This window comes from Camelus dromedarius, chromosome 21 (assembly GCF_036321535.1).
Source record: "Camelus dromedarius isolate mCamDro1 chromosome 21, mCamDro1.pat, whole genome shotgun sequence".
Lineage (NCBI taxonomy): Eukaryota > Metazoa > Chordata > Mammalia > Artiodactyla > Camelidae > Camelus > Camelus dromedarius.
In genome coordinates, this window is record NC_087456.1 from 31,439,097 (window position 1) to 31,465,236 (window position 26,140).

The 26,140-nt window shown below is 39.6% G+C and overlaps 1 long non-coding RNA gene across 1 annotated transcript in view; it reads right to left on the reverse strand.

Moving 5' to 3' along the window:
* Positions 1–11,523, reverse strand: part of LOC135318762 (uncharacterized) — a 36,834-nt gene extending 25,311 nt beyond the window's left edge. The window contains exon 1 of the long non-coding RNA XR_010377082.1: positions 11,132–11,523. This is a non-coding gene — a long non-coding RNA (uncharacterized LOC135318762). The remainder of the gene's footprint in view (positions 1–11,131) is intronic.
* Between the last annotated feature and the right edge of the window lie 14,617 nt (positions 11,524–26,140).

Sequence of the window (26,140 nt, forward strand, 5' to 3'; positions counted from 1 at the left end):
GAAAAAAGTTATTAGCAATATCAAATAAATTAGTCTCTTTTGATTTTTTTAGGAATTTGTGTTGTTTCCTCTGGATCTTTCTCAAAATCACAATACACACACATTTTATCAGATTGTCATAATGAAATGACTTGATGATGTAAAGTATTTGATACACAATTAGAAACATTAAACTATTTGTGGCTTAAATTAAATATATAGTAGAGAGATACTGAGTTAAGAATAAAAACCAGTAATTAGCTTTATAAGGCTTGTAATCTACATAGTTTTCATTCACATCTACAAATGTTAGCATGATCATGAGACCTATGCATCCACCCCAAAATACGATAGGACTTAAATATCTTGGCTTTTAAAAGATTTCGTGTAAGTGTTTGATCTAACACTTCATCATTTTTTATAAAGCAACATCTGCATGCTACCTGTGAAATGTTTTAAAGGTTTGAACACCTTTACAGAAGTTGCACATAGTACAACATAAATGTCTTGTTAAATCTTATAGAGAGTGTGGTCCCTGGAGTTGGCGGGGGCTGGAGGAGGAATATATTTCATGATGTCCGTCATTCGTGAGCTCTCCAGTAATGTCTGCCCCGAGCTAAAAACCCCCACGTGGAAGTAATGGTAATAGATGAAGGGGAGGGAGTCGTAGAAAGGTCCATTGACTGCCATTCAATTTCCTGAAATTGCCCACTTAGAATACTTATTTAGACATTACAAGCTTCACTTTCTCAAGTGTGAAGCCTGAGTGTGCTGAGCTGACAGAAGGTGCTATCTCCCTGCACGCTGCATTTTCAGGAAAAAGAAGACACTATCTACCTTGAACAAACAGAGCAGCCCCAGTTAGGCAGGTGCCTGTGATCCCCACCGGCCACTCACAGGTCTGCACCTTTATCACGAGGACCAAGGAGGAGACACTGGCTGCGGGAGCGTCGTAAAGGCAGACTAGCTGCGTCATTTGTGTGGGCATCTGCCCCGTCCACACGTCAGAAGTCTGGCTAAAGGAATTATATTCCTCACTGAACATTTTCAAAATGGCCACACTTATTTCTCCTTACAAACCTCTTTTTAAAAAATAATGTTTAATTCATTTGTTTATGAGAGTAATTTGGAAAATTAAATATCTTGATGTTCTCAAAAAAGACCTCCTTTAAATTTCATGTAATGTTTTTAAAAAACAGAAGGATTAAAATCCCCCATGTGTGAAAACGTGCAGCTGAGGGATCTTGGTTTCTTACAGAGCAGGATGTTCCAGGCTGATCGCAGCTTTTTCTCAGCAACTCAGATGACTGTGAATTTAAAGGCTTGTATCAAAAAATAAAGGGCATTTGAAGCTAAAAGGATCCAGTGTCCTCTCATGCAAAGTACAGGTAGACCATAAATAACACGTACCGTTAACTCTGGGTGTGGAGCAAAACTAGTCTGGAAAAACAGAAGTGTTTAAAACATGCTTTAAAATTTTCCTCTCCTATAACTGTCACGCTTCCTTTGTTATGAATATAGAAAATCTATGCAGTTTCTCTTGGTTATTAAGTATTCTATAAAGGGTCTTGGTCACATTTACTTTGGTTCTAGGTAACAGGCATATACTTTGGGCTAGGACAAACAAAGAGATCAATGTATTGGAATATTATTCTGAATATTATTCAGATTCCAGCTGAAGTTACTCAGGGCTTTGGGTTTTGTTTTTCTTTTGTTTTGCTTTTTTTTGTTTGTTTTGGTTTGGTTTTCTTAATGGAGGTATTGAGGATTGAACCCAGGACCTCAAGTCTGCTAAGCACACACTCTACCACTGAGCTGTACCCTCCTGCCCCAGGGCTTTGAGGTTTAAAGAAACGGTTCTGGGGACTCTACCCCGTATTCTGTGGTCAACTTAGCACCCTCGTCATTATGGGAAGTTCCCAGGAGTCCCGCTGGCTGCATGTCCTTGGACCTATTTAATTCTCAACTTAACCTAAGGTTCCTCTCTCTCTCCCTCTATTTCTCTCTCTTCCTCTCTTCCCAGACAGATGTTTAACTCTCCCCCTTTAATTTTCTCAAAACAAACATCACCAAACCCTTCTATAAGGGCTGTGTGGTGTGACAGACTTTATCAAGTGGGGGCTACCTTGGGGATCCACACCCAGCAGCACCCGCAGTGAGAGATCTTAGATGCCCCTCTCTGTCTGTCGTTGTCATTTAGTCACACGAGCAGGAGGCCCAGCTTGTCTTCCTCAAGACGGGTTCACCCTTGTGTCTCCTTTACTTCATTAGGCAGAATAACTGAGCTCAGTCCTTTCCACTCGGCTCCGGGGCCCACCTTTGTATCAGTGCACCCTGATAAAGCACATTCGTCTGTGACTTCCTTCCACCTCAGTTTCTTAAATGGAAAGGAGCAACGGGACAGTTTATTTCCCCTCCCTCAGCGGGACGCACTCCAGGCATCGGTGCTGCCCCTGAAATATTTCTGGCTCTCTTCCCTTCCACACAAAGGGCAGGGCTGTCCTTTCTGGCCCCTCGGGATTGATGAAGCAATATGACAAGTTCTGAACGACGCGTCGTGAGCGGTGAACGTCACTTCTGGGCAGAAGCAGTTAATTTCCAGTGTGAAGCCTTCTGTCCTCCCCCAGCCAGGTGACCAGCCATGCTTGTGAGGCACTCGGTGCCCCTGGGTGACGACGAGACAGAAACACTGCTGCTGACCCGTGGTAGACGCGTTACGTAAGTTAGACATGAGCCATTCGCCTGCACTGCTTGTTATAATAGCAAAAAATACCCTCCTCTGACTGAACTCACCATTACTACGCAGATGTACAAAGAAGGCCTAGCTCCTTGGGTGTCTATAAGGGATCTGACCTTCCTCAAAGCCCCCACCGTGCTAGGTAGCAAAATTAAAAAAAAAAAAATTAAAATATCTCAACTCAAAATATCTGTTTCTTCAAATTTAAACGTTTTTCCCCCGTTTAAACTCTTCCAGGTAGATTCACAGACTGGGGAGTCTCCTGTAGCATCATGCTGATGAGAGGCTGCAAGCCCCAAGTCCACTTCCGACAGCTCGCGCTGCTTCTGGGCTCCCCACCGGGCTGCGGGGACCATATTCCAGGCCCACTGCTCAGTGCCCCCGGCCGGCAGAGACCGCACCAAGAACAAGCTCCCGGGAGCAGCAAACTCTGCAGAGCTCTCCCCCTGCCCACAGGCCCTCTCTGTGTATTCTCCTAAGGTCTGGGTGTGGTTCTGATTAGTCCTCGCTCCCTGCAACCTCCAGTTTCAGGATCATTTTGCCTTAGTAAGAGCAACCTCACTCCTCTCCCAAAGTTGGCAGCATCACTGATTTGCTATTCATCAAATCAGTCGGGAGACAGAAGAGCCTCTGAGCAATCCCTCTAGGTAAGCACCCACAGCACCGCTTCTCCCTGACGGAACAGAAGGCTCATTCTGCAAGGGGGTCTCCTCTCCAGACACTGAAACGTGGTGGGGCCAAAGGCCCCGTGGTTTTGGCTTTTATTTCAACATAATGTAACATATGGCCGATTTCTGGGACTTAAGTCTAGGGAGACATACATAGTTGTACCACGATGCTTTCTCCAGTTTCAGAGGCTTCCTCCCACGGTCAGCCAAGTCTGGGAAGTGTGGTCACTGCACCTCCACTTCTCGTCTGACTCTCCTCATGGACAGCATTGCTCCTCCTCTTCAGGGCTGACTTGGTAAAAAGCTTGTTCATTTCTGAACATGTTTGTAAAGATGGAGAGCATACTGTAATAATATATGCACAGTATTAGCCCCATTAGACTAATCAGATAATTATACTTCTGAAGCCAAAGAAAAAGGGTTGATTGCTCTTCTGAATAACAGATCTGAGTATTTCGCAGAAACCAGGAGCAGAGACCACAGCCAGGCTTCCTGAGGACTGGACCCCAACCTGCAAAACCATTAGAAACCCCCTTTGTCCTTCCTTTCTCTCTGACTCTCATATTGGTCCCCTATCTCTGTTTCTCCGCAAATATACTCCATTTTAAATTTATTTTGTTTTCTTTCTGCAAGCTTGATTTTAAGTCTGTGTCATGCACATTGTCTTACAAAGCACCTCCCCAAAGTGACAACCTTAACCCCCAAGTTGATATTAGTGCAAGTCACATAATCCAGACGGAGCAGAATCTTAGAACCATCGCTTTGAATTCCAGGAGCAGAATTCTCCTTGGTCTTGTCTGGGTCTTTCGCTTATTTGAAAACATCAAATGCATCCAGGAACAGAAAGTTATTGAGGATAATCATGACTGATACAATTCAGTCTTATAAACAAGGAGAGAACTCTCAGATTAAGACATGTACCAGTGAGAGACCTAATTGGAACCAAAAAAAAAAAAAAAAATTTACTAAAATCCTGGCAGCAGCTACCTTCCGAATTCCTTTGTTCCTCTCCTAAATGCAAACAGGATGCCTTGATCTGTTGGTTTGGTTGTTGAAGACACTGTATGAATGTGTCATTACCACAAACTTTGGGGAGAAATGATCTGGAAAACTGCTGAACAGGTAACACAAGGCAACCATGATCAATTAAAGTCATTGCTCAAGGACAAAGACACCGGAGGACACCGGCTCAGTGGGCCATCCGGTTCTTCTCCCTCCTTCCATCACTTTAATGATTTGTCATCCTCATCTGCACAAAACTCCTTTAAGCTGCCAAAGGAAAAATAACCTACAGGCTTCTAGTTATTGACCAACACACACACATAATACACAACCTCAGTTCCATTTCTGGGTTATCAGTCAAAATGTAATCATCCTCTTCACATCTTTAATGAGTTAATGAGATAGCTGATTTATTCATGGAACTGTTCTATTTTTCACACGACTCTAATTCATTTTATTTGTTATTTTTCTTCTCTTTTGTTTCTATGTCAGATAAAAATAATTGGGGAGAGAGAAACATTTTCAGCTCAGATTATGTTTTTGTTACTTTTTCAAAAATTCAATGGGCATCTACTAAGTGGCAGGTCATTTTCTAGGCCCTGTAGATACTGTCATGAAGGAATCAGAAAGCATCTTTCCTTTGTGGACCTTATAGTCTGGGAAGAGGAAGATGGTGAAAAACAAACAAGGAGAAATTAATTTCAGATAGTGATCGCTTTGAGGAGGAAAATAAAGTGATATAATCAATGGTGCCTAGATGCTGGGTGCGCTTTTGGTTTGTGATGTCCAGAGAGAGGCCTCTACAAGGTGGCTTTTGAGATGAGATGAGAAAGAAAGGAATAAATCTTCATATGGTAATTGGAAGAGCAGAACACGCCAACCAGTAAAAACACCAAAAAGTAAAAATACAAGTGGTGTGTCAAAGGCCAGAATTACTACAGTGTGGAGAAAGGGAAGAAAATTACGATTTCAAAAGAATTCCACAGTGAGAAAAGGTTAGAAAGAAGAGAGAGAGAGACAGAGACAGAGACAGAGAGAGAGACAGAGAGACAGGAAATGAAGGAGCTTTAAAAGGAGGCTACCCAGCACAAGTGACAGAAAATGCAGAGTTGTTTTTTGTTGAGAAGACCATCCCAACCCCTACGGAAACTGGGGAAGAAAAAAATCAGTCTGAATAAGTCAAGTATCATGAGTTACTCAACTGGATGGTCAAGTAGACAGACAAATACAAAAGCCTAGAAAACATAAAAAAAGAGATTTGGATTTGGTATTTTCTCCCTCACGTTATATCTTAATTTTACAATTTCCATAATTTCTTTTCTCTCCAGATCTCTATATACACCTGCAACTCCAACTATACTGAGTGACGGTACTTAAAGTTCCTTAACAAATGTTGTTCCTCCTTTATCTTCCAAGTTGCTGTTCTTTTTGTTTCTAAGAACTTCTCTCTCTGTCCTCAATTGTTAGCACCAACATATCTTTTAAGAATGAGCCTAAACATCGCTTCTTTAATCAGTTAACTTGCATTGCATTCAAGTCACAGAAAACCCTACTTCACTAGCTTAAACAATGACAGAATTTATTAGCTCATGGAGCTGGAAATCCCGAGGAAGGAGATCTTTCTAAATGAGCCTAAGCCAGTGGTTCCAGCTCAATCCATTTCTCCTCATTTCTCCTGGCCGCAGACATCTCTGTGTGTTGCTTTAATCCCCAGTCTACAGAGATACAAAATGGCTATAGCGTTTCCTGGATTCTGTTAAAGGAAGAGATCAGCATTCAATATCTGAAACGAAAGCTTATTATTTAAGTAAGCAAGGAAGAACTGTCTTTTTTTTCAGGCAGACTCTCCTTGAGGAAAGCTGACCCTATATGAGATTTTAGGAAGCACAGAATTCAGAGACTGGTGTGCTTTTCAAGGTGGAACTGTTCAGTCACTAGTGGAGTGTGACAGTTGCTGACTTTCTGACGCTCAGGAGCAAGGTGTCCCTGATTTGGATAAGTTTGAAAAGTACGGCCAGTGAGGAGTATTGTCTTTGACTAACTTAATGGATTAAAATGGATTCTGATGGATACTTGTTACAATGGCTACAGAATAATCAGCCTTTCCTAAGAGTGTGGGAATGGAGACTTTTTCATTTTATTCCTACCAACCCATGCCCAAAGAAAGAGAACAGAGGCACTTCTGGAGACTCTCTCATGAGATAAAAGAATCACCTTTCCTAGAGCTCCCTACCTAGACTGTCTTTACATCTCATTGGTCAAAGTCAGACTGCATGCTTCTTCTTGAATAAATCTCTGCAGCCTTGGTAATGCTATATTCCAATTAGCTAAGAACTGCCTGGTTCAGAAGAAATCAGCAAGTGAAGGGGAGCGGTATCATTTGATCGGCTCAGACAGATCCCGTCCCTCCCCTGCAACTGGGGTGAAACTCGTAAACTACAGTACGGACATCATGATCCGGAGGTATCTCTGGATCTTGAGAGATGATGATATTGTTCGCCATCTCTCTCCAGAAGCATTCCTTGCAGCATCTTTTGTCACTCTTACCTAAGGACATTTATACTGTCCTGGCTGCCCCTCTCAACTTTTCTGACCAACAGGAGAGTGTAACAGGCAACATTCCCAAAATGTCCAAGAATACGTACTCTGAGACAGAATGAAGCAAAGCTCAATTCCTTAGGGGTATTCATTATCAGGGTGGTCGAGCGTTAGTCCTAGAGCATTAAATGCTAATTTTTAGTTCAGTTGTTTTGTATTTAAAAAGTGATGCAGGCACATGACTACAATCTCATCTGAAGGAGGAGTAAGTAGAGATTCTTGTGGACGATCACACTCACAGTGAGTCACTGTGGACGACTAAGTCTCAGCCAAGCGGACAAGGGAGCTCTCACTCTCGCACGTAAACTTGCAGGGGGAGGGCTACAGACACATGACGCTGCAGAGAAGAGCTGCACCTGCGAGGCTTCTTTCAGGCAGATGCTCAGGCGCATTCCTTTCACCTCTGTCTTTATTCATGAAATCTCTCATACAATGGTGCACAGACAAACCCACCACTATGAACTGAATTGTGTCCCCCCACCCCAAATTCCTGTGTTGAAACCCTAACCCCCAATGTGACTGTGTTTGGAGGTAGGACCTATAAGGAGGTAATTAAGGGGGGGGAAAATGAGGTTGTAAGGGTGGGGCCCCGATCTGGTAGGATTAGCATCCTTAGAAGAAGAGACAGCAGAGCTCACCCTGTCCTTCTCTCCCCGTGTGCACACGGGCATACAGCAAGCCCCACTGTGAAATCTACCTTGCCGGCACCTTGACCTTGGACCGCTAGTCTCCATAACTGTGGAGCAACACATTTCTGTTGTTTAAACAACTCAACCTGTGGTGTTATATTATGACAGCCCAAGCAGACAAATATACCCACAAACTAAATGATATGAAAAGCTCTAAGATGTGTATAAAACCCAGAGCGAGGAAGAGCTCTGCAGCAGACCCAGACTGTGTACAAGCAGACCTGGGGCTGAAGCCACATGACCTGCCAGACCGTTGGTTTAGAGGTATCTGTGATGGGGAAGGTGCTACACAGGGCTCATAAAACACCAACTGGAGAACCATGATGCAGCTCCCTAGTGTCCTGGAGAAATCCTCCAACTAAAATGGAGAACTACATACCTCTCTAAAACCAACTCCTAAGTTCCTGGGTCCTGGTACAGATGGAGTGTTTGAACACGGAACACCCAGTAACCGTGAAGCCAGGACAGCCAACCATGAGGTGAGTTTTATCAGACGCACCGAGTCAAAAGTTTGGGCAGGCCCAGTAATAGCCCACCAGAACCCGACGGTAGTATTACAACTGGGCTTGAGCGTAAACAGAACCGAAGGGCACAAGCCACCTGCAAGGGCAGTTACCCCAGACTCCGCCTCATCCCCACGGATGTGCTGCCCCAACTCAGCTCATTCCTATGGCCATTTGCGAGGAACCCTCACAACCCACTGTCAGAGAGGAAAATGGTGGAGTTTGGTTTGCTGACAGGGCAGCTTGGCAGGTGCATGAAAGCCAAAAACGGACTGCTACCGGGCTACAAGCCAACCCAGAGTCGGCTCTAAAAGACCATGGTAAGGAGATGCCTGTGTGAGGAGAAGTATGAAGAGGTAAAAAATATAAATAGATTTTTAGGCAGTGATGAAAGGTTTGACTTTGGTCAAGGGCTACAATAGGAATATGGGAAGGTTAGAGACAAGGAGTTTTGAGGTCGAGGCATGAGGCATGTGAATGGACACGGGATGACCACCCTGGAAAGACTGCATATTAATGCTCATCAGAGATCATGCACATGAGAAAGGCCTTAAACAACCCAGGGAGGCACAACGGCTTGGCCAGGTGATGTCGGCTGGCCGCTGTCTGTAGCCGCCCCGTCATGGGCACAACAGGTGCGCCAATCACACAGCCACGTCACCGCGACGGGAGCCGCACGTGAGCTCGGCAGCACGGGCTCCCGAGCACCAAGGCCGATCTAGCTTCTGCTGCTGCTGGATGTACCAGCTGAAAACTGCAGGGCCCCCAGTACGCACCGCCTTTGGAGAAGACTCATTGGCCACTTGGTAGCAAATTGACTGCGCTGGCCCTCTTTCAACGAAGGGGTAGCTATTTATTTTAACAGAAATAAATATGTAGGCCAGGCATGGGTTTCTCTCTCCTGCCCACAGCCTCACCCAGAACCACTGAGGGCTTAGAGAATGTCTGATTCGCTGGCAGTTTCCCACATACTAGCGCATCAGACCAAAAACGACTTGCTTTATAGCAAAGAGCGAGTGAGAATGGGTACATGAGCTTGAGATTCACCACTCACATCGCAAACTATAGCATCCAGAAGCCATCAGCCTGGATAAAGTGCTGGAACAGCCCATTAAAGGTACAGCTGAGGCATCCGCTCAGAGGTGCCACTTTACATGGATGCACACCATCCTCTGGGGCACGATATGCATTTTAAATAAAAGATCTTTATATGCTGCTATGTCCCCAGTAGGTGGGACACATGAGCCAGGGACCCAAGAAGTAGCAACAGGAGTGGCCAAATTTATCATCAATCCCTGTGAGCCATTTGGGTAATCTGTGTCCTCTGTACCTACACCCCTGCCAACTCCAACTGCACTGTTTGCTTTGCTGGGAAACCCCATCCTCCACCCACTCAGACTGTCCCTGCCCTCAGCATCCTCACCATGTTCCAAAGAGGAGAATAACTCCTGCTGGAGGAGTTTGGGGGAAGGGACTAGCGCCCCCATCACAGGCTGTGGGCCGTCAGGCTGGTCAAATAGAGAGAGGAATGCCCTGAGGCTCTTCTTCAGGGGAAAGACCTGAGGAGCAGTTAGAGGTGGTCTCCTGGGACAAACTGGAGACACCTTGCAGCTGCCAGGAAGAAATACTGGTCTCACGGACATGCAACGGAATGGTATGCTCAGAAGGGAAGGTTACACTGGTGGTGGGGGTGTGATTTGTCCTACCTACGTTCCTCTGCTATTTTCCCCAGGGAGAGACACGCGCTAGAATCTTGAAAGAGCTGCTGCCATAAGATAATCTACAAGGGAAACTGTGCTGGAGAATACTGTACACTCCTCAAGATCCTTCTTCAGAATGATGTAAATATCCCCCAGTTTGCTGAGAGTCCTGCCAACAAAATAGCTCTCAGTGTCCAGCCTCCTTGGGGTTGCACTGCCTTGGATGTAGAAACTTGCCTCTTTAATGTCACATCTCCATCCAGAGGCATTCCACATTCAATGGCCAGCTACACTGGGAAGACAAGGTCTGGATCCCTCGCCCCGACTTGAGACAATTTTCAAGCCCAGTTCCATGGTCCCTGTTTGGGGGGGGGTGCTCCCAAGCCTTTATAAGGATGACTTCACAGCCAAACATCTGTCTATTTCTGCTTTCTTTTCTCCCTTCCACAGCATTGATCCAAAAGCACTCCTCAGTAAACATCTTACAAACTAACCTCCATCTCAGAATTTGCTTCCCAGGGAATTCAACCTATAACCAGATGCACGGTCAATTAAAATGCTTTTACAAGCTACATTTGCTATTGTGTCACCAGAGGTTCATGCCATACCCAGTTTTATCTCTGGAAAGTCAAAGATTTAAGTTTTGCACGTAGGTGCATTTCAGTGATAGAAGAACCACCATTTAAGTGCTTATTATCTGTGAAATTGACTTTTAAAGTAGTCTGACAATTTTAAACTTCAAACAATATTACAATTAAGATGCTTTTTACTTTCCTTTTAGTCACTGTGGGAGCAAATTTATTAATAAATATATTTTGATTTGCAAAAAGGTTGCAATAATAATCATTTGAATGACTGCAACTAAGATCCTAAAAAGGATTATTTTCCTTGAAAGTTAGAAAACAGAAGAGCAAATATTAACCCAAGATGGATTTTTTTTCGTGATGTCGTCCTCACTTTTCTTAGCACCTGGCAGTGAAAATGCAAAACTCACAGATTCACGTATATCACTATCGGAAGTATTTTGAAAGGTCTTTGGAAAGACTGTGTCTTTTTAGAGGCTCAGATACAAAGTAAATATTTAAAGCACTAAAATAAGTAAATCAACAAATTAGCAAACAAATACACAAATACATGTCTGAATTGAATAATGTTTCTTAAATTTAACTTAAATGTAACATTCAACACACGAACCCGGAATATGAAAGCTTTTGCAGGCACTGATGTTGTTAGCGAAGTTGACTTTTGCACTTACCTCTCACAGATACCTGCATGCCAAATTCAGAAATTCTATTTGCATATTCCACTGAAGATTAACTAGCCTGTCACAGATCTGAAAAGCAGAAGAGAGAACAGATCATTAGTATCATTAGCTTAATACATTGTTTATGAAAACCCTAATGAAGGGAAATATTAAAAACCTGGAAAGCTCAGCACAGAAATTAGAAAGAAGAGTTTGTTTCTGAATAGAAGAAAATTTCTTTAATAGCTTGCTAGTCAAAACAGCCAAGGGAAACAGCCAAGGTAATTCAAAGAGCGAGGAGACGTTATTTGGGAAGAACCAGAATATTAAAAGAAATGAGTCTTGATGGTCACATTACTCCCCCGCTTCCTAAGTGGTACTGTATCCTCATATATTTTATATACTTGTTGGGAAGGACTTTTAAACATTAATTTGTGCTGTAGTAAAATTATATTATGTAAAGTGCTTTAAATGCTAAGGCTTAGCATGATTAAGCAATGCTGAAACTATTGTGATGTGATAGAAAACCAGCGAACTTATCTTCGGTAAGGGGAACCAAGAGCTCCAATTATCTGCCCACAGACTGTAGTTTGAGTCTGTGTATGTAGGCTTATAAAAAGAATTTTAAAAGAAAATAAATCCCATAAATTTGTTTAGGAATTTTCAGTAGTATTCATGACCATTTAACTTCCACCTCGGTTTCCCAGGACTTATTTATTATAAATCGTGTACAATCTCAGTTATACGCACACACACACACACACACACACACACACACACACACCCACCCCTTTCCTTCACATCTCTATTCATGCTGTGCCTCACAGATTTTAGACTCTTAAGGAGGAAAGAACTAAATTCACCACCTGACTGTTCAAATCATTACTTCTTCATATCATCCAAGGAGTGTGTTCCATCATTCTTTTCATGTCTCCAAATCTTATCTGATCTTCAAAATCCAATTCTATCCCTCTTGCAAGAAGTGTTCTAACTTGTCTTTAACAAAAATTTCTTCTTGAAATTTTCATAACATTAATATCTGCACCATACATATTAGCTTTTAATGATAACCTATTTGTCATTATCTGATTATCCCATTTGTGTCTAATTTGTCTCCTTGTAAACAATGGAAGTAATTTCAAGACAAATGTCATGCCTTCTATCTCTGTACCCTTGGATGCTCCCAGGGCACAGGGTAAAAGAACCAAAATATATTTGTTGAAATACTGGAAAATCAAAGATCCTTCTTTCATTTACATAAAGCTTAAGATATCTTTAAACTAAACAACCACCCAAAACTCTTTACGCTTAAGCATGAATTCATGACCTCTTTTTAATGGCTTTCATTATTCTTAGGAATTCCAGGGTTAAACTCAGAGATTATTTTTAAAACAACGCAAATTTTCTTGTAGGCACATCTAACAACATTAAGAAAGCACAAGTGTCATCCATGCTCTGTGTCAAAAAGTTATGTGCGGAGTGAAATGTACCTGTATTTATTTAAGTTGCCTGGTAGAGGTGTGTTGTATCATTTTTGGTGACTGTATCATCTCTTGAGAATACTTGCATCCCATTATTTGCGTCAACGAATAATAGTACTCCTGTGTCCATATCCTCAGGCCTAACTGAGCTCAGCTGGAGCAGCTGGAGCAGCTGGAGCAGCTGGAGAAGGGGTTTGCTCAGGGCCCTGTTGGAATACGAAGGCTTCATCTCTATTCCACTTTCCCCCAGATCATCTTAGGTTCAGTGGGGTGGTGTGTACAGTGGCAAATTTGTTAAGATGGTAGTATGTTTCTCAAAACTTACAAAAATAAACTGTAAAGATTTTGGAGAGGGAAGGAAGGCAGATGCCACTACCACCTGAAGGCCATCATGGCTGGATACGTGACATCACGTGACAAATAGCCACAACGTTGCTCCCCACATCCCCGCTTGTCCTCACTCCCGCTGCTCTGTGTCCAGCCCCCTGCCCCCAACCATGGGCTGTCCGTCCTGCTGACCAAAAACGGCAAAGGCTCATCACTCAATGCTAGACGGTGTTCCCAAAGACTGCTCCAAATTGGCAAACACACACACTTGGCTTCTCTGATTGACTGATCAGTGGCAACTCTGATCATCCAGATCATCCAGTCCTCAGGTTCAGAACTTCATTACCTGAATTCTTCCCACAGTGATGGAAGTTTTCACTTCTCTACTACACCCCTGCAACAGACTGTATTTTCCAAAGATGACCACACGTTAGCTCCCATCTGCACGATCTCACAATGTGACTCTGATCTAGATGCTCCTCACATCAGTGCTGGGATTTATTCCTCACCCCTGCACCTGGGATCTGGGAAGACTCTGGTGACAACCTCAAGCAGCAGAATGTGGCAGTGATGACGCCGTATTCTTTCTGAGGCAGATCATCAGATCTTTCGTCAGGTTCTTTCATTTTGCTTTCATGGGATGCTCGCTCTTAGAACACATCCACCACGCTGTCATGAGCCCTGGAGCCCCAGAGAGGCCCACCAGTTCTTCAGCTATTAAAGAATTTATAATGTCTTTTGAACATGTCATCAACCTTTTTGAGGAGGGGTGCAGCTCAGTGGTAGGGTATTGCTTAGCATGCATGAAGTACTGATTCAAGTCCCAGTACTCCCATTAAAAAATAAATTAATTAAATAAATAAACCTAATTACCTCCCCACCCCAAAAAAAACATTAAAAAGAGCTTTAAAAATAAACTTAAGATACATGCACCCCAGTGTTCACAACAGCACTATTTACAGTAGCCAAGACATGGTAACAATCTAAATGTTCACGGACAGATGACTGGGTAAAGAACTTGTGGTATATTTATACAATGGAATACTACTCAGTGATAAAAAAAAAGAATAAAGTGATGCCATTTGCAGCAATATGGATGGACCTAGAGATTGTTACACTGAGTGAAGTAAGCCAGAAAGAGAAAGAAAAATACCATATGATATCACTTATATGTGGAATCTAAAATAATGACACAAATGAACTTATTTATAAAACAGAAACAGATTCATATGCATAGAAAACAAAGTTATGGTTACCAGTGGGGAAAGGGGTTTGGAAGGGATAAATTGAGAGATCGAGACTTGCAGATGCTAACTAACATATATAAAATAGATAAGTAACAAGTTTCTACTGGATAGCACAGGGATCTATATTCAGTATCTTGTAATAACCTATAATGAAGCAGAATATGAAAAGGAATAATATATGTAAGTATATGTAAGACTGAAACATTATGCTGTACACCAGAAATTGATGTAACATTATAAACTGACTATACTTCAATTAAAAAAATGTTTTCAAACTCTAAAATAGCTTTTAAAAATATTTCTTTATAAGCAAATGAATTTTATCATTGCAAAGCATTTACCAAGTTTATCTAACTTGAAATTACCTTCTAAATACTCCACTTTCAGCACAATCCCTGCACCACTAGTACAAAGAATTCTACTTTGCATTCCTCAGACAGCTTTCATTCATTTCATACATACAACAGCTTCAACCAACAGATGATCATTCAGACTAGTTGTGGAAAAAAATAAAAATGCAAAGTTCTCATGTTCACATGCTAAAATCCTTGAAATGTCTTTTATTCTCAGGATCCATAACATAATCTAGTGGGTTGTTTAATGAGGAATGTGTGTATAGAAATAAAAAGAAACTTTAAAATAAATAATCTTAACATTGGAAATTGCAATGTATAGAAATTCTTCACTTGACTGAGTAAATTATCCTTATGAACATTAGCTAGAGTGAAGGCATGAAAAGATGTTTGTGTATTTTTTGTGGTGCTTTTTAATCTCAAATTCTTTGAAACAAGTTTTTTTTTTTTCACATTTTCTATGCAATGATTCACAAATTCCTATAACCACCATAGAACTTACTTTGGCTTTTTGTGTTTCAGAATTCTTAATGCATTAGTAAAGCATTTTCTGCCCTGAGATGTATTTGATTTTGAGTTGACCTAATAAAAGTCAGATTTCATGATGAGGCAGATACTTTATAGCCAAATATGTCAGTATTAGGTTTCTTCAGAGAAATTGAGCCAATAGTATATTGGGGGAGAGAGAGTGAGAGGGAGAGAAAATATTAATTTCAAGAAGCTGGCTTATGTGACCGTGGGGCTAGCTCCCACATTTAGGTCTTCAATACATTTTGAGTTAAGTTTTATATAAGAAGTGAGGTAGTTACCCAATTTCATTCTTTTTTAGGTGGACCACCAGTTGTCTCAGCACTCTTTGTTGAAAAGAAGTCTATCCTTTCCCCACTGAACTGTCTTCATACACTCGTTGAAAAGCAATTGGCTGTAAATGTGAGGATTTACTTCTGGACTCTCAGTTCTATTCTATTGATCTACATTTCTACGCTTATGCCAGCACAGCACTATCTTGATTGCTGTATTGGGAAATGTGAGCTTTACAACTTAATTATTTTTCAAGATTGCTTTGACTCTTCTGGGTCCCTTGAATTTTCATAGCAATTTTAGTATCACCTTATCAATTTATGCAAAGAAATCAGCTGAGATTTGATGGAGATTGTATTCAATCTACAGTTCACTTTGGAGAGTATTGCCATCTTACATCTTCTGATCCATGAATATGGTATGTCTTTCTGTTTATATAGGTCTTTTAAAATTTCTTTCAGAAATATTTCCTAGTTTGAGACTGTAAGTTTTGCATCTCTTTTGTTAAGTTTATTCCTAAGTATTTTATACTTTTTCATGCTGTGGTAAATAAAACTGTTATCCTAATTTGGGAGAGGGGTTCACATTGATGCTGCATAGAAATATAATTGATTTTTGTATATCAATCTTGTATCTTCCAATCTTGCTGAACTCAATTTTTAGTTCTAATTGTTTTTTGGTGAATTCTTTAGGAATTCATAAATATAAGATTATATCATCTTTAAATAGAGATAGTTTTACTTTGTCCTTTCCATGTTGGATTTCTTTTGTTTGGTTTGGGTTCTTTGCCTAATTGCCCTGTCTAAAACTCTAGAAAAAGTCTGAATAGAAGAGGTGAAATTTCACATCATTATCTTGTCCTGATTTTAGGTGGGAAACATCTAGATTTTTCATCATTAAGTACAATATTAGCCATAGGTTTTTTTTTTTAATAGGTGCTCATATGGGTTGAAAGTTCCCTTCTATTTGTAGTTTATTAATCATTTTTATTAAAAAGGAGTATTTTGCCAAATGCTTTTTCTTTGTCTATTAAATTGATCATGTGGTTTTCAGTTCTTGATTATAGTGATACAGTGTATCATAATCACATTAATGGTTTTTCAGATATTAAACTAAACTTGTGTTCTGAGATAAATCCCATTTAGTCATGGTGAACAATGTAGAAAAGATGTAGGAACTTTGTGTTTCATAACTTCCTAAGTTCACTTGCCTAGTGAATAACAACTGGGATATGAATCTAGGCATTCTACACTGCATTACTACATTATGCTGAGTGGACCACCATGACAAAGACTGTGCGCATGTATGTACATGTGTAAGTTACTTTAATAAAGATTAACATGGCTCCATTTTCTTAGCATCCATTTATCCTGCAAGACATGATTTAGTACCATCTATGTGCCAGTCCAGGTGCTGGAAATCCTAACCAGGAGGGTGAATACTATCTCCACGTAGCTTACAATGCAGTTAAGATTCACTATTGAAGTAGTAACTCTTCATCTTTTTCTGATGAAGATTTTACTGTGAACATATCCAATGACTGTGCCAGAACCTTACTCAAATGTCTAGTAGACAGTTCAAATTTATTCTTCCCCAAACCTAATTATTGAACTCTTTCCTCCAATCTGCTTATATGCCAGGTTCTTCATATTATTAAGTGCAATCATTGACTTCCCAGGTTCTCAAACCACAGAAAAGGGGTCATTTTGATTCATCCCTGTCCCTTACCCACTGCATTTTAATTCTTAGCAAGACAAACAGAACTTCTAACTGCAAAATACATCTCCAATCCACTCACTTCTCTCCTTCTTCACCAGAAGTTCTCTACTCAAACATCCCTCAATCTTACTGCACAGCAGTAGTCTCCTAACTGGTCTATTCATTCTACTTTTTTGAACCTACAACCCACTCTTCACACAGCAGCAACAGAATTATCTTTTAAAAAATTAAATCGGGTGCTATAATTCTCTTCCAATGACTTTCTACTACATTTACAGAAAATTCAAATACCCTTTCTTATCTTCTAAGGCCCTTTATTATCTAGTCTTTACATACCTTTTTAGTTTTCAGCTTCATATCAATTTCTGCTTTGTTTGCATGCTGATCCTCTTTTGTTTTCTCAAGTACGTCATGTTTATAATGCCCACAGGGCTGCATTACATACGTTCCTTTTCCTGGAACACTCTTGACTAGGTATCTACTTGACTGACTTTCTCAATCTCCAGTTTTTATTACAATTCTCACAGAGGTTTTATGAGATCAGCAATTATAATGTATCTCCTAATACTATTTATATTTTAAAAATTACTGTATTAGATATTCTTGATATTCTCTTTCAATATCTTTAAATCTATATGAAATAATCATATTTACTTGTTTAATTTTATATCATTACCTCATCCCCCTGGAAAGTAATAGGCACCTAATAATACAAATTTTAAAAATAAGTAAATGAATGAATAATGTTTATGTTATTTGGAAGTAATGTTCTATGGACTGCATGTTGAGAAATGTTGTCTTCAAAAAGGTGTGTTAATTAGGATAACATTACTTTATAATGTATAATTGTACGAACTTAACTTTTGCTTTTCTCATTATATATATAAATGGAAAGAAAATATTGATACGTAAAGCAAGAAAAAGAGGAAAGAGTCATTCAGAGTTCAGTCATAAATTTTACTCCATTATCTATATCTTAGCTTTTCTGGTCCGAATCACCATTTGTCCATATTTAATGATTTCCAGTGAATGGGAAGATACAGCTTTCATCAGTAATCCACTTTCATGTCTAACTTCTCTTTGAACCAGAAAGACTTTTCTTATGCTTGATCCAAATTACTCTTGCTCAAATGTAAATGAATTTTCTTTGTTCTGTTTTTAGCAGTCAGATCAAGCACTACATTAGAGAAGGAAGGTAACACAAAGCATTACTACTAACCATTTCTCAAAAACGTCAAGGCCACTTTAAGTTCTAATTCCTTTCCCCCAGATTTTAGCCATTCCTCTCACCATGGGATCATAGCAAATCTAATAAGAAATACAGAATGCAGAAAAAACCTCTCAAAACTATTCTAAAATACACTCTTAAACAAAACTACATAAAAATGAGTTGCCTGGACGGTATTTTTTTTTTAAGTTGCTCACTGCATATATAGAAAAACTGTCTCCATCCCTTGTAAAAGGACATGGAAACAAGTAGAGGGTTAAATCTTTTGCATCTTCAGTTTCTAAATTTTAGAAATGTTATGATCATGTTGCTAAGCAATGTGCAAATCAATGGCTTCTTGGGATCTTGTATCCTTTGGAAGAAGCTATATTTAACAGTTTGTTTGTAATGTATTTTCCTAAATGCAAAATATCTGCAGCTCTGTGAGAACACCTGGCTTTAGGGTCATCTAATTAGACTCACTGGAAACATACCTTAGGGATGTTTACTTTCTAACTATACCATGTGAAATATAATGTCAGGACGTTTATGCGTCCATAGGTAGATAGATGGATCATACTATTTTCACTTGTACATTTATACTAGAGGTAACATTTCTCAAATGTCTAGACGTGAAATTGCAAGTGACTTACAGGAAGAATGGCTGATACTTGTTACCTAACGTAGGAGTTCTACTTAACCACTGCTGTGACAAAGAACTTTTCCACCAACTCTTTGCTAAAGCCTTTCTTCTATGCAGTCCGGGCAACTTGTCCATCATGGCAGTCTAACTTAGGTGGATAAACCTCTCAATGTGTCCTAAAATTTCAGAGGGGTTCAAAAAATCAAAATAACTCTTGTTAAATCCCAGAACTGAATCTTACAGAGATTCTAATTGAATATCACTAATATATTTTACCTGCCTACTCTTATACACTAGTGAATTCAAAAAAAGATCAGTGAATGCTAACTACATGTTGGACAGAGTAATATGAAGACAAATCTCATGTAATAAGCTTCTTTAAGATATTTACATTAGGCTTGAGTGGATTTACAAGCCAATAAGGGCAAATGGTGCTGTAATCGCTTTGATAAAAACATGACTGAGGTATTAGAATAGGAAGAGAACCCTAAAATTTAAGAGGAGGCAAATGAGAGGGGCACAGACGGAGAGAAACCCGCTGCACGTAGATATGGAGGCATAAAGCGCTTTCGGTAAACACGCAAATTCCATCGTGGCTGGAGAGCAATCTAAGAAAGAGCAGAGCAAGCAGAGGAAAGGCCTTGAGCACCATGCCAAATGGCAACGAGAGAAAGTGATAAACTTCGAGCTGGTTATTGAAAATACCAGGACTGAATCTGGAACAGTTACATTTGCAGGAGTGAAAATGATGAACTGGAACTGGAGACAGAGGTGGTTAAAGGTAGAACTGTTAAGCAGGGAAGGCAAATTGGAGATACTCAGAGATATTAAGTGAATCTAATAAATGATTAAAAAAAACCTGGACTAGCCCTGTGTTTGGAGGGGAGAGAATAAAGAGGAGGCATACGAAGGATGTGTAAATAAGAGAGTATGACAATCAGAAATTACTGCCAACTTGTATCAGTCATCAGAGATGTTCGCTATTTCTAGATGCCACTTGCTGGACCCTCGTTTTGGATGATAAATTGTAAGCCAAAGTTATGTAGGTCACTCTGGGACCGGAGTATTTAATTATCAACATGAAAACCTCTAGTCTGTCCTCTCCTCTGACCCGTGAGTGGCAATGCCCAAGCTGCAGGCTGCTGTCAAAGCCGGGTTCCTGAGAAACTAACAGCTGGAGCACCGTGCTGACCTGCAGTGGATCTGCAGCGTGAGTGAGAAAGAAACTTCTCTTGTTCTGAACCACTGATGTTTTCGAGCTGCTTATTACCTAAGCATAATATGGGCTGCTCTGACCAATTCAAAAGCCATTGGTGCAGGGAAAAAAAAAGGACCAATAGACCAAAATGGAGAGCTCACAGACAGATATATTTACAGACACCCTATGAGTAGGGTACCCTGCAAATCAGGAAAGAAAGGAAGGATCGTTTGGTGTGGGAAAATGGGCTGACTATATGGACGAATACAAAACTGGATCCCTACATAAGATCATACAAAAAAAAAAAAGAGGGGAACTCTAGATAGATGCGAGATCAGATCCAAAAGCCCAATAAATGTTCAGTAAAAGAAATGTTAGAAAATGACTAAATTACTATGACCAAGAACAAAAAAAGAACTTAAATAAAATTGCCAAAGCATAACCCAAGAAGCAAAAAGTATACAAACACATCTGACCATCAACCCAAAACAAATAAAACCCCAAAACAAAAATGAAGGATGTGTCAGGCCTTCTCTATCAGAGAAAACCAAACAAGTTGACAAACAGAAGATGAAGGCCTCAAAATCACTGTCACCATGGAAATGCAAATTAAAGCACTAATAACTTCCCATTTTACTTCCATTAGAAAGCTGTGGAGCGCCAAGTGTCAGGCATTGCAAGCCCTCACGCTCTCCTGTGGGAAGGCGCACCGCTGACGCCACGCTGGAGAGCAGCCTTGAATTACTTAGCTAAAGAAAATATACACAATCTGCTCCTGATTACACGTCCAGGGAAATTTTCGTAAGATTGTTTAGAGGATGATGTAAACAGATGTTCACTGGAGGACTGTTTACAGAGATGGACACTAGATGTGAAAACCTGGTGGATGCACACCGTGGGGGATTGTGGGGAAGCTGGAAGCAACATGTTAGAGTTAAATCTAGGAACGTGAATAATCTTGGAAATGGACTGACTACTTTTAAAAGGAAAACTGGGTTATGTTCTCTCATCCTACTTATGCATATTTAATGTCTGCGGACCAAAGAGTCATTTGAAAAAGAAACACAATATAGTAAACCCAATAGTAATAAAACACACCATGACAATAAACACAATAATCATCATAATAAGTGAAATAGGTACATGAAGATGGGTGCCCATGTTGAGTGGGGAGTGTACAATGGACTTCAGGTGTAAGGACAAAAAGAATAAGCAAGTCAGTTATAAGGATGAGGAAAAGAAAGGAAAATAAATAGTTCTACATTTCAAATGCTGATGATCTGTCAGTTGTACACTCTAGGAAACAGTAAGAGATGCCCTTCATTTGAGTTAATATTTTGAGAGTAGTTTTTTTTCTTAATTGAAGTAGAGTCAGTTTACAATGTGTCAGTTTCTGGTGTACAGCATAATGCTTCAGTCATACATACACACACATATATTCATTATCATACTCTTTTTCATTATAGGTTACTACAAGATATTGACTAGTTTTAATGATGTATACACATCATCTGAGATACAGAAATAAAAACAGGTAGTGCTGCAATTGTTACAGGCAAACCAGTTTGATTCAAGTGTTATCTGAATAATTTGCAGGCATGGATTCCAAAGTGCTTCTGCGATTGAGTATGTACTTTCACAAGACGTTGTAGAATTTTTTTTTTTCATATTTAAAGCTAATACTTTGCTATGCCTACTCTCAGATTTTATTTCATTTCCCTTTTTCCACTACGCATCTACCTCTTCTGCTCACCTCTCAAACTTTGGGTCACCCATTCTAATGGACGATAGACCCCTAGGCTTGGTGTCAAGGATGACAGGTATTTGCAATACAAATGAGAAAAATATGAAAAATATCATAAGCTATGACTTTTCAATCTTACTATATGGTTGTAAAGTACATAGACAGATGTTAACATCGATATCATTTACTAATAATTCAATGAACAAAGAGAGAAAGAAAAATGACTTATGTGAACCTCCAGGATACACCTTTGCAGGTTGCCTGGATAGAAGGGAATCTGCATGTGGTAGAGTGTGTGTGTGTTAATGATCCATTTCTCTGGGGAACAGACCATTAGATTAAGTTAGACATGCAGAACCAACTGCATTCAGAAAAATGTGAATTGAATGGACATCATGAAAACAAATAGATCCCAGGAGAGGGTATAGCTCAGTGGCAGAGTGCATGCCTAGCATGCATAAGGTCCTGGGTTCAATCCCCAGTACGTCCACCAAAAACAAACAAACAAGCCTAATCCCCCCCCCAAAAGAAAACAAAAAAGATGTGTGTGGGACTGATTAAGGTTTCATGTGATCAGCACTTGTGAGGGTAATGGACTCGAGGAAAAGCCACCAGTTCTGGAGAAAAACTATGATCTTTTTTTTGTGCAGGAGTTCTAAAAAAAAAATGAATGTAAGCCACAGTGACTTAGAAATGCCATTTGGATAAATGTTCATGGAGTGATTGTATTTCACAGGACATTGCTAGTCAATTTTGTGTGGTAGAAGAAAAATTGAAGAATCCAGTCAAGAGAAACCAAAGTTTAACATGTAACAGAAAACACTTCAAATCAAAATAAAAACATAATATTCACCATATGGAATAAGAGAAGAGAGCGATTAGTAATAACACAATGAAAGGTTTAAACTTGGGAAGCAAGAGCCCTTCCTGGTGTCACAGATATTTTTAATTGTTCTGAAGACATAAAATGGATTCTATACCTAAAGTACCACAGATCATGTAGAAATTTGACTTGAAATACAAACTCTGCAATTATGATGTCACATCTTGAATTGCTTACTGTTTAATAACACATTAGTAATCTGCTTTTCTCTCTTCTGCCACTTACTTTTTTCCTATAAGCTACACTACAGAAGAAACATCATATTCATTTCTCTCTTCCTACCAAAGCACTTCCTCACGTGTGTCTTGTTCAACAATAAATTTAAATATACACATTTTTAACTTAGTATCAGAATTCTGGAATAAGACCATCCATACCTGATATATTCCCATTTGATGTCAAGTTCTTCTTTGTCTTCATTTCAAACATTATTTTTCTTATCCTATGTCTAAATAATAACCCCTAGTTATTTGTATGTTATCATTAAACATCTTTTTCTATGTTTATCTCTCTGAAAAGAAACTGATCTGCAACAACGATAGTAAACAATAAAATTAATTGGGGACTTGAGCATAAAACAGTTTTTTGGTGGATTAGAAAAAAACCTTGGCTCAGAATATTCTGAATACACTCAGACCATTAGCAGTTTTCCACTTTTTCTCATATGGAAGATTAATAATAGAATTATTAAAAATTCTAGGGCTTCTGTAATACTTCATAAAATAATACATATTTATAATTATATCATATGAAGTACATGTATAATTATGTAAGATATACATAAGTACATCTGTATACATAGATTTCTCCAATTACCCTAATCTGAAGTGGAGGCCTGGAGGTTTTGCTCACTCTTGTTTGTACAACAGCCCTAAATACAGTAGCAAACTTTTAAAAGAGTAACAGCTTTTGCATTAATATAATTCATTTCTGCAAGTGTATTTCTTAGAGATAATTGCTGAGCATAGCTGTGAACATGACAATTTAGCTCCATGGGAAAAAAAATTTAAGCCAATGTCAAGATAAAACCAAAGCAGGAAGCAGCACATTTGTCAATAAGCAAGGGTGATGTCATTATTTGGCGAGTGGCGCCTACTTACAGAGAAACGTTTTCCTCTTTCAAATGAAAGCAGATGTTTCTGCTGTAGCACGAGACAGATTTTTGAGTCTTTAATCTCACCTAATTTTTAGCACTGACATTCATATTCACCTTAAATGTCTTGTAAACTAGCTAGCATTTTTGAGCTGTATCTCTTCCAGGAGCACAAATTAAAAATGAGTAAAATATATATTCAATATATTGTAGTAACTTACGATGAAAAGAATATGAGGACAAATATATATATGTTCATGTATGACTGAAGCACTGTGCTGGACACCAGAAATTGACACAACATTGTAAACTGACTGTACTTCAATAAAAATATATATATATATACACACATACATATAGGATAAAATACAACAAATTAATTCCTCAGAAATAACACACCTAAATCCATTAAAGCCTATACTACACAATGCATATATTTTAAAAAAATGTAAAACAGTGCAATTAAAAATAACTGAAGATTCACTTCCTTCTCACCAATATGGAGATAATGAGAAGAAAAGTCTCAGATTTGAGGTCTTAATACTCTTTCCTTAAAAGAATATGCCTAGAACTTAATGTACAATCCAGAAAATATTTTGATCAAGAAATTAATTTTCTGAAAGTTTTATCTATTATTTCAGGGCTGTATATAAAGGAAGTTCATGACCCAATTTCAAAGAAAGTACAAAATGCAAGTAAAGAAGCCAAATTACCATAAAGCGTGTTCTGTGTCTAAGTGTCATCGATACAGATGGTGAGTTATCTGAGCTGCTGCATTTTGGTAACACAGGAGGAAACGCAGAATTACATCTCACCATAAATGGACTGTCCTCTTTACTGCTTTACACCTAAAAATGTGGCCTTCTGTTTTCATATCCCTATGTAGAGATAAAGTTTTCTTTTCTATAAAATCCGTCACTTAAAAGCTTAGTGGTTAGGAAAGTTTCTGTTGTCAGACTTCTTGGGTTTAGAAATCTGCTTAGTAAACTGCTAGACTGACCTCGAGAAAGTCCCTTCTGTGTCTCAGTTTTTTTTCTAATCTGTAAAAAGGGGTTAATAATAGTATTTATCTTGCAAGAGTCTTTTGAGGACTAAATGAAATAAGGCATCTGGTGAAAGCTGGGTATGTGTAAACTATTGCTAAAGTCATTTAGTCTAGATTGGGAAAGAGACACGCAAAGATCTCGTTAGAAGAGAAGAAGAATAAAAGTAAGTGGCGTAACAAAGTCACTAGCGATGTATTTTGGTACATTCAGTCCTTCCTGGAGAAGGGGTCTTGGGGACGGCCAAACGGGTGACCAGCCACTTCAGTGGAGCACTAATGAGTAAGTTTCCAAACAATAGATAAAAGGCAAGAGGCTGAAAGAATGGAATAAAAAGGTATGGAGTCAAAAAAAGAAAAAGATGTGGAGTTATAAAAGTACATGCCACACCCAGAAACATCACATAGTCTTGTATAATACGCAAGTTAAAAATAAACATCTTAATTGATGGATTCATTTTCTTTGAAATAGTGGTACTAAAATAAATGAGAAAGTCATTGAAAATCATTATGCCTCACTTTTCTTTGCTCAATGTTCCTATTTTTCTCTATTGAAATCCCACCACCAGTGAGAAATGAATAACCTCTTGGAGTCAAGCAGTCAAAATTCTGACCAAATCACAGAGACTTTTTGCTAGTGAAGAGTTCCTAAAACACCAGGTTTCTGGTGGGTGTGCTGACTTCACCTGAACTTTAGCATCCACTAGGAAGTCTGACTGAAGCCCTCTCTTGGCAGAACTGGGCTTCATCAGCCTGGATAATGATTTCAGGGCTGCTATTTGCAGTATTCTGGGCTGTGACCTGCTTCCCTGCTCTTCAAGAGCTGCGTCAGGGAGCATGCAGTCGGCAGAGTGCAGAGAGAACCCAAAGCAGAAAGCTTGTGAATTAAGGAAAGGCGTGTGGAGCTTCCTTGTGAGAACTTCCCCATCTAGATCTGCTAAGTCCCCTAGGACGGGTCGGTCTAATGTACACAGCCGTCCGCAGGATTTGATGTGAGGGGTCTGAAGTCCTCTCTACCACTTTAACCATCCTACTTCTCCTCCTGCCTCGAGACTGGGGAGACTCTTAAAAATAATCTTGGTGCTGCACTGGATCTGGCATCGGCACCCTCCATAAACCGGCTGCACAGGCAGTGGTCCAGGTGGCTCCCTAGACCATCACTCAGGCTCTTCCTTCTGTTTCATTTTGTACCCACAGTCCCAGGTAGGGGTCTTGGTCGGCAGCCACATTTTTGTAATAGAGACAGCCCAGTAATATCACAGTTTCCATATCAAGCATGATTC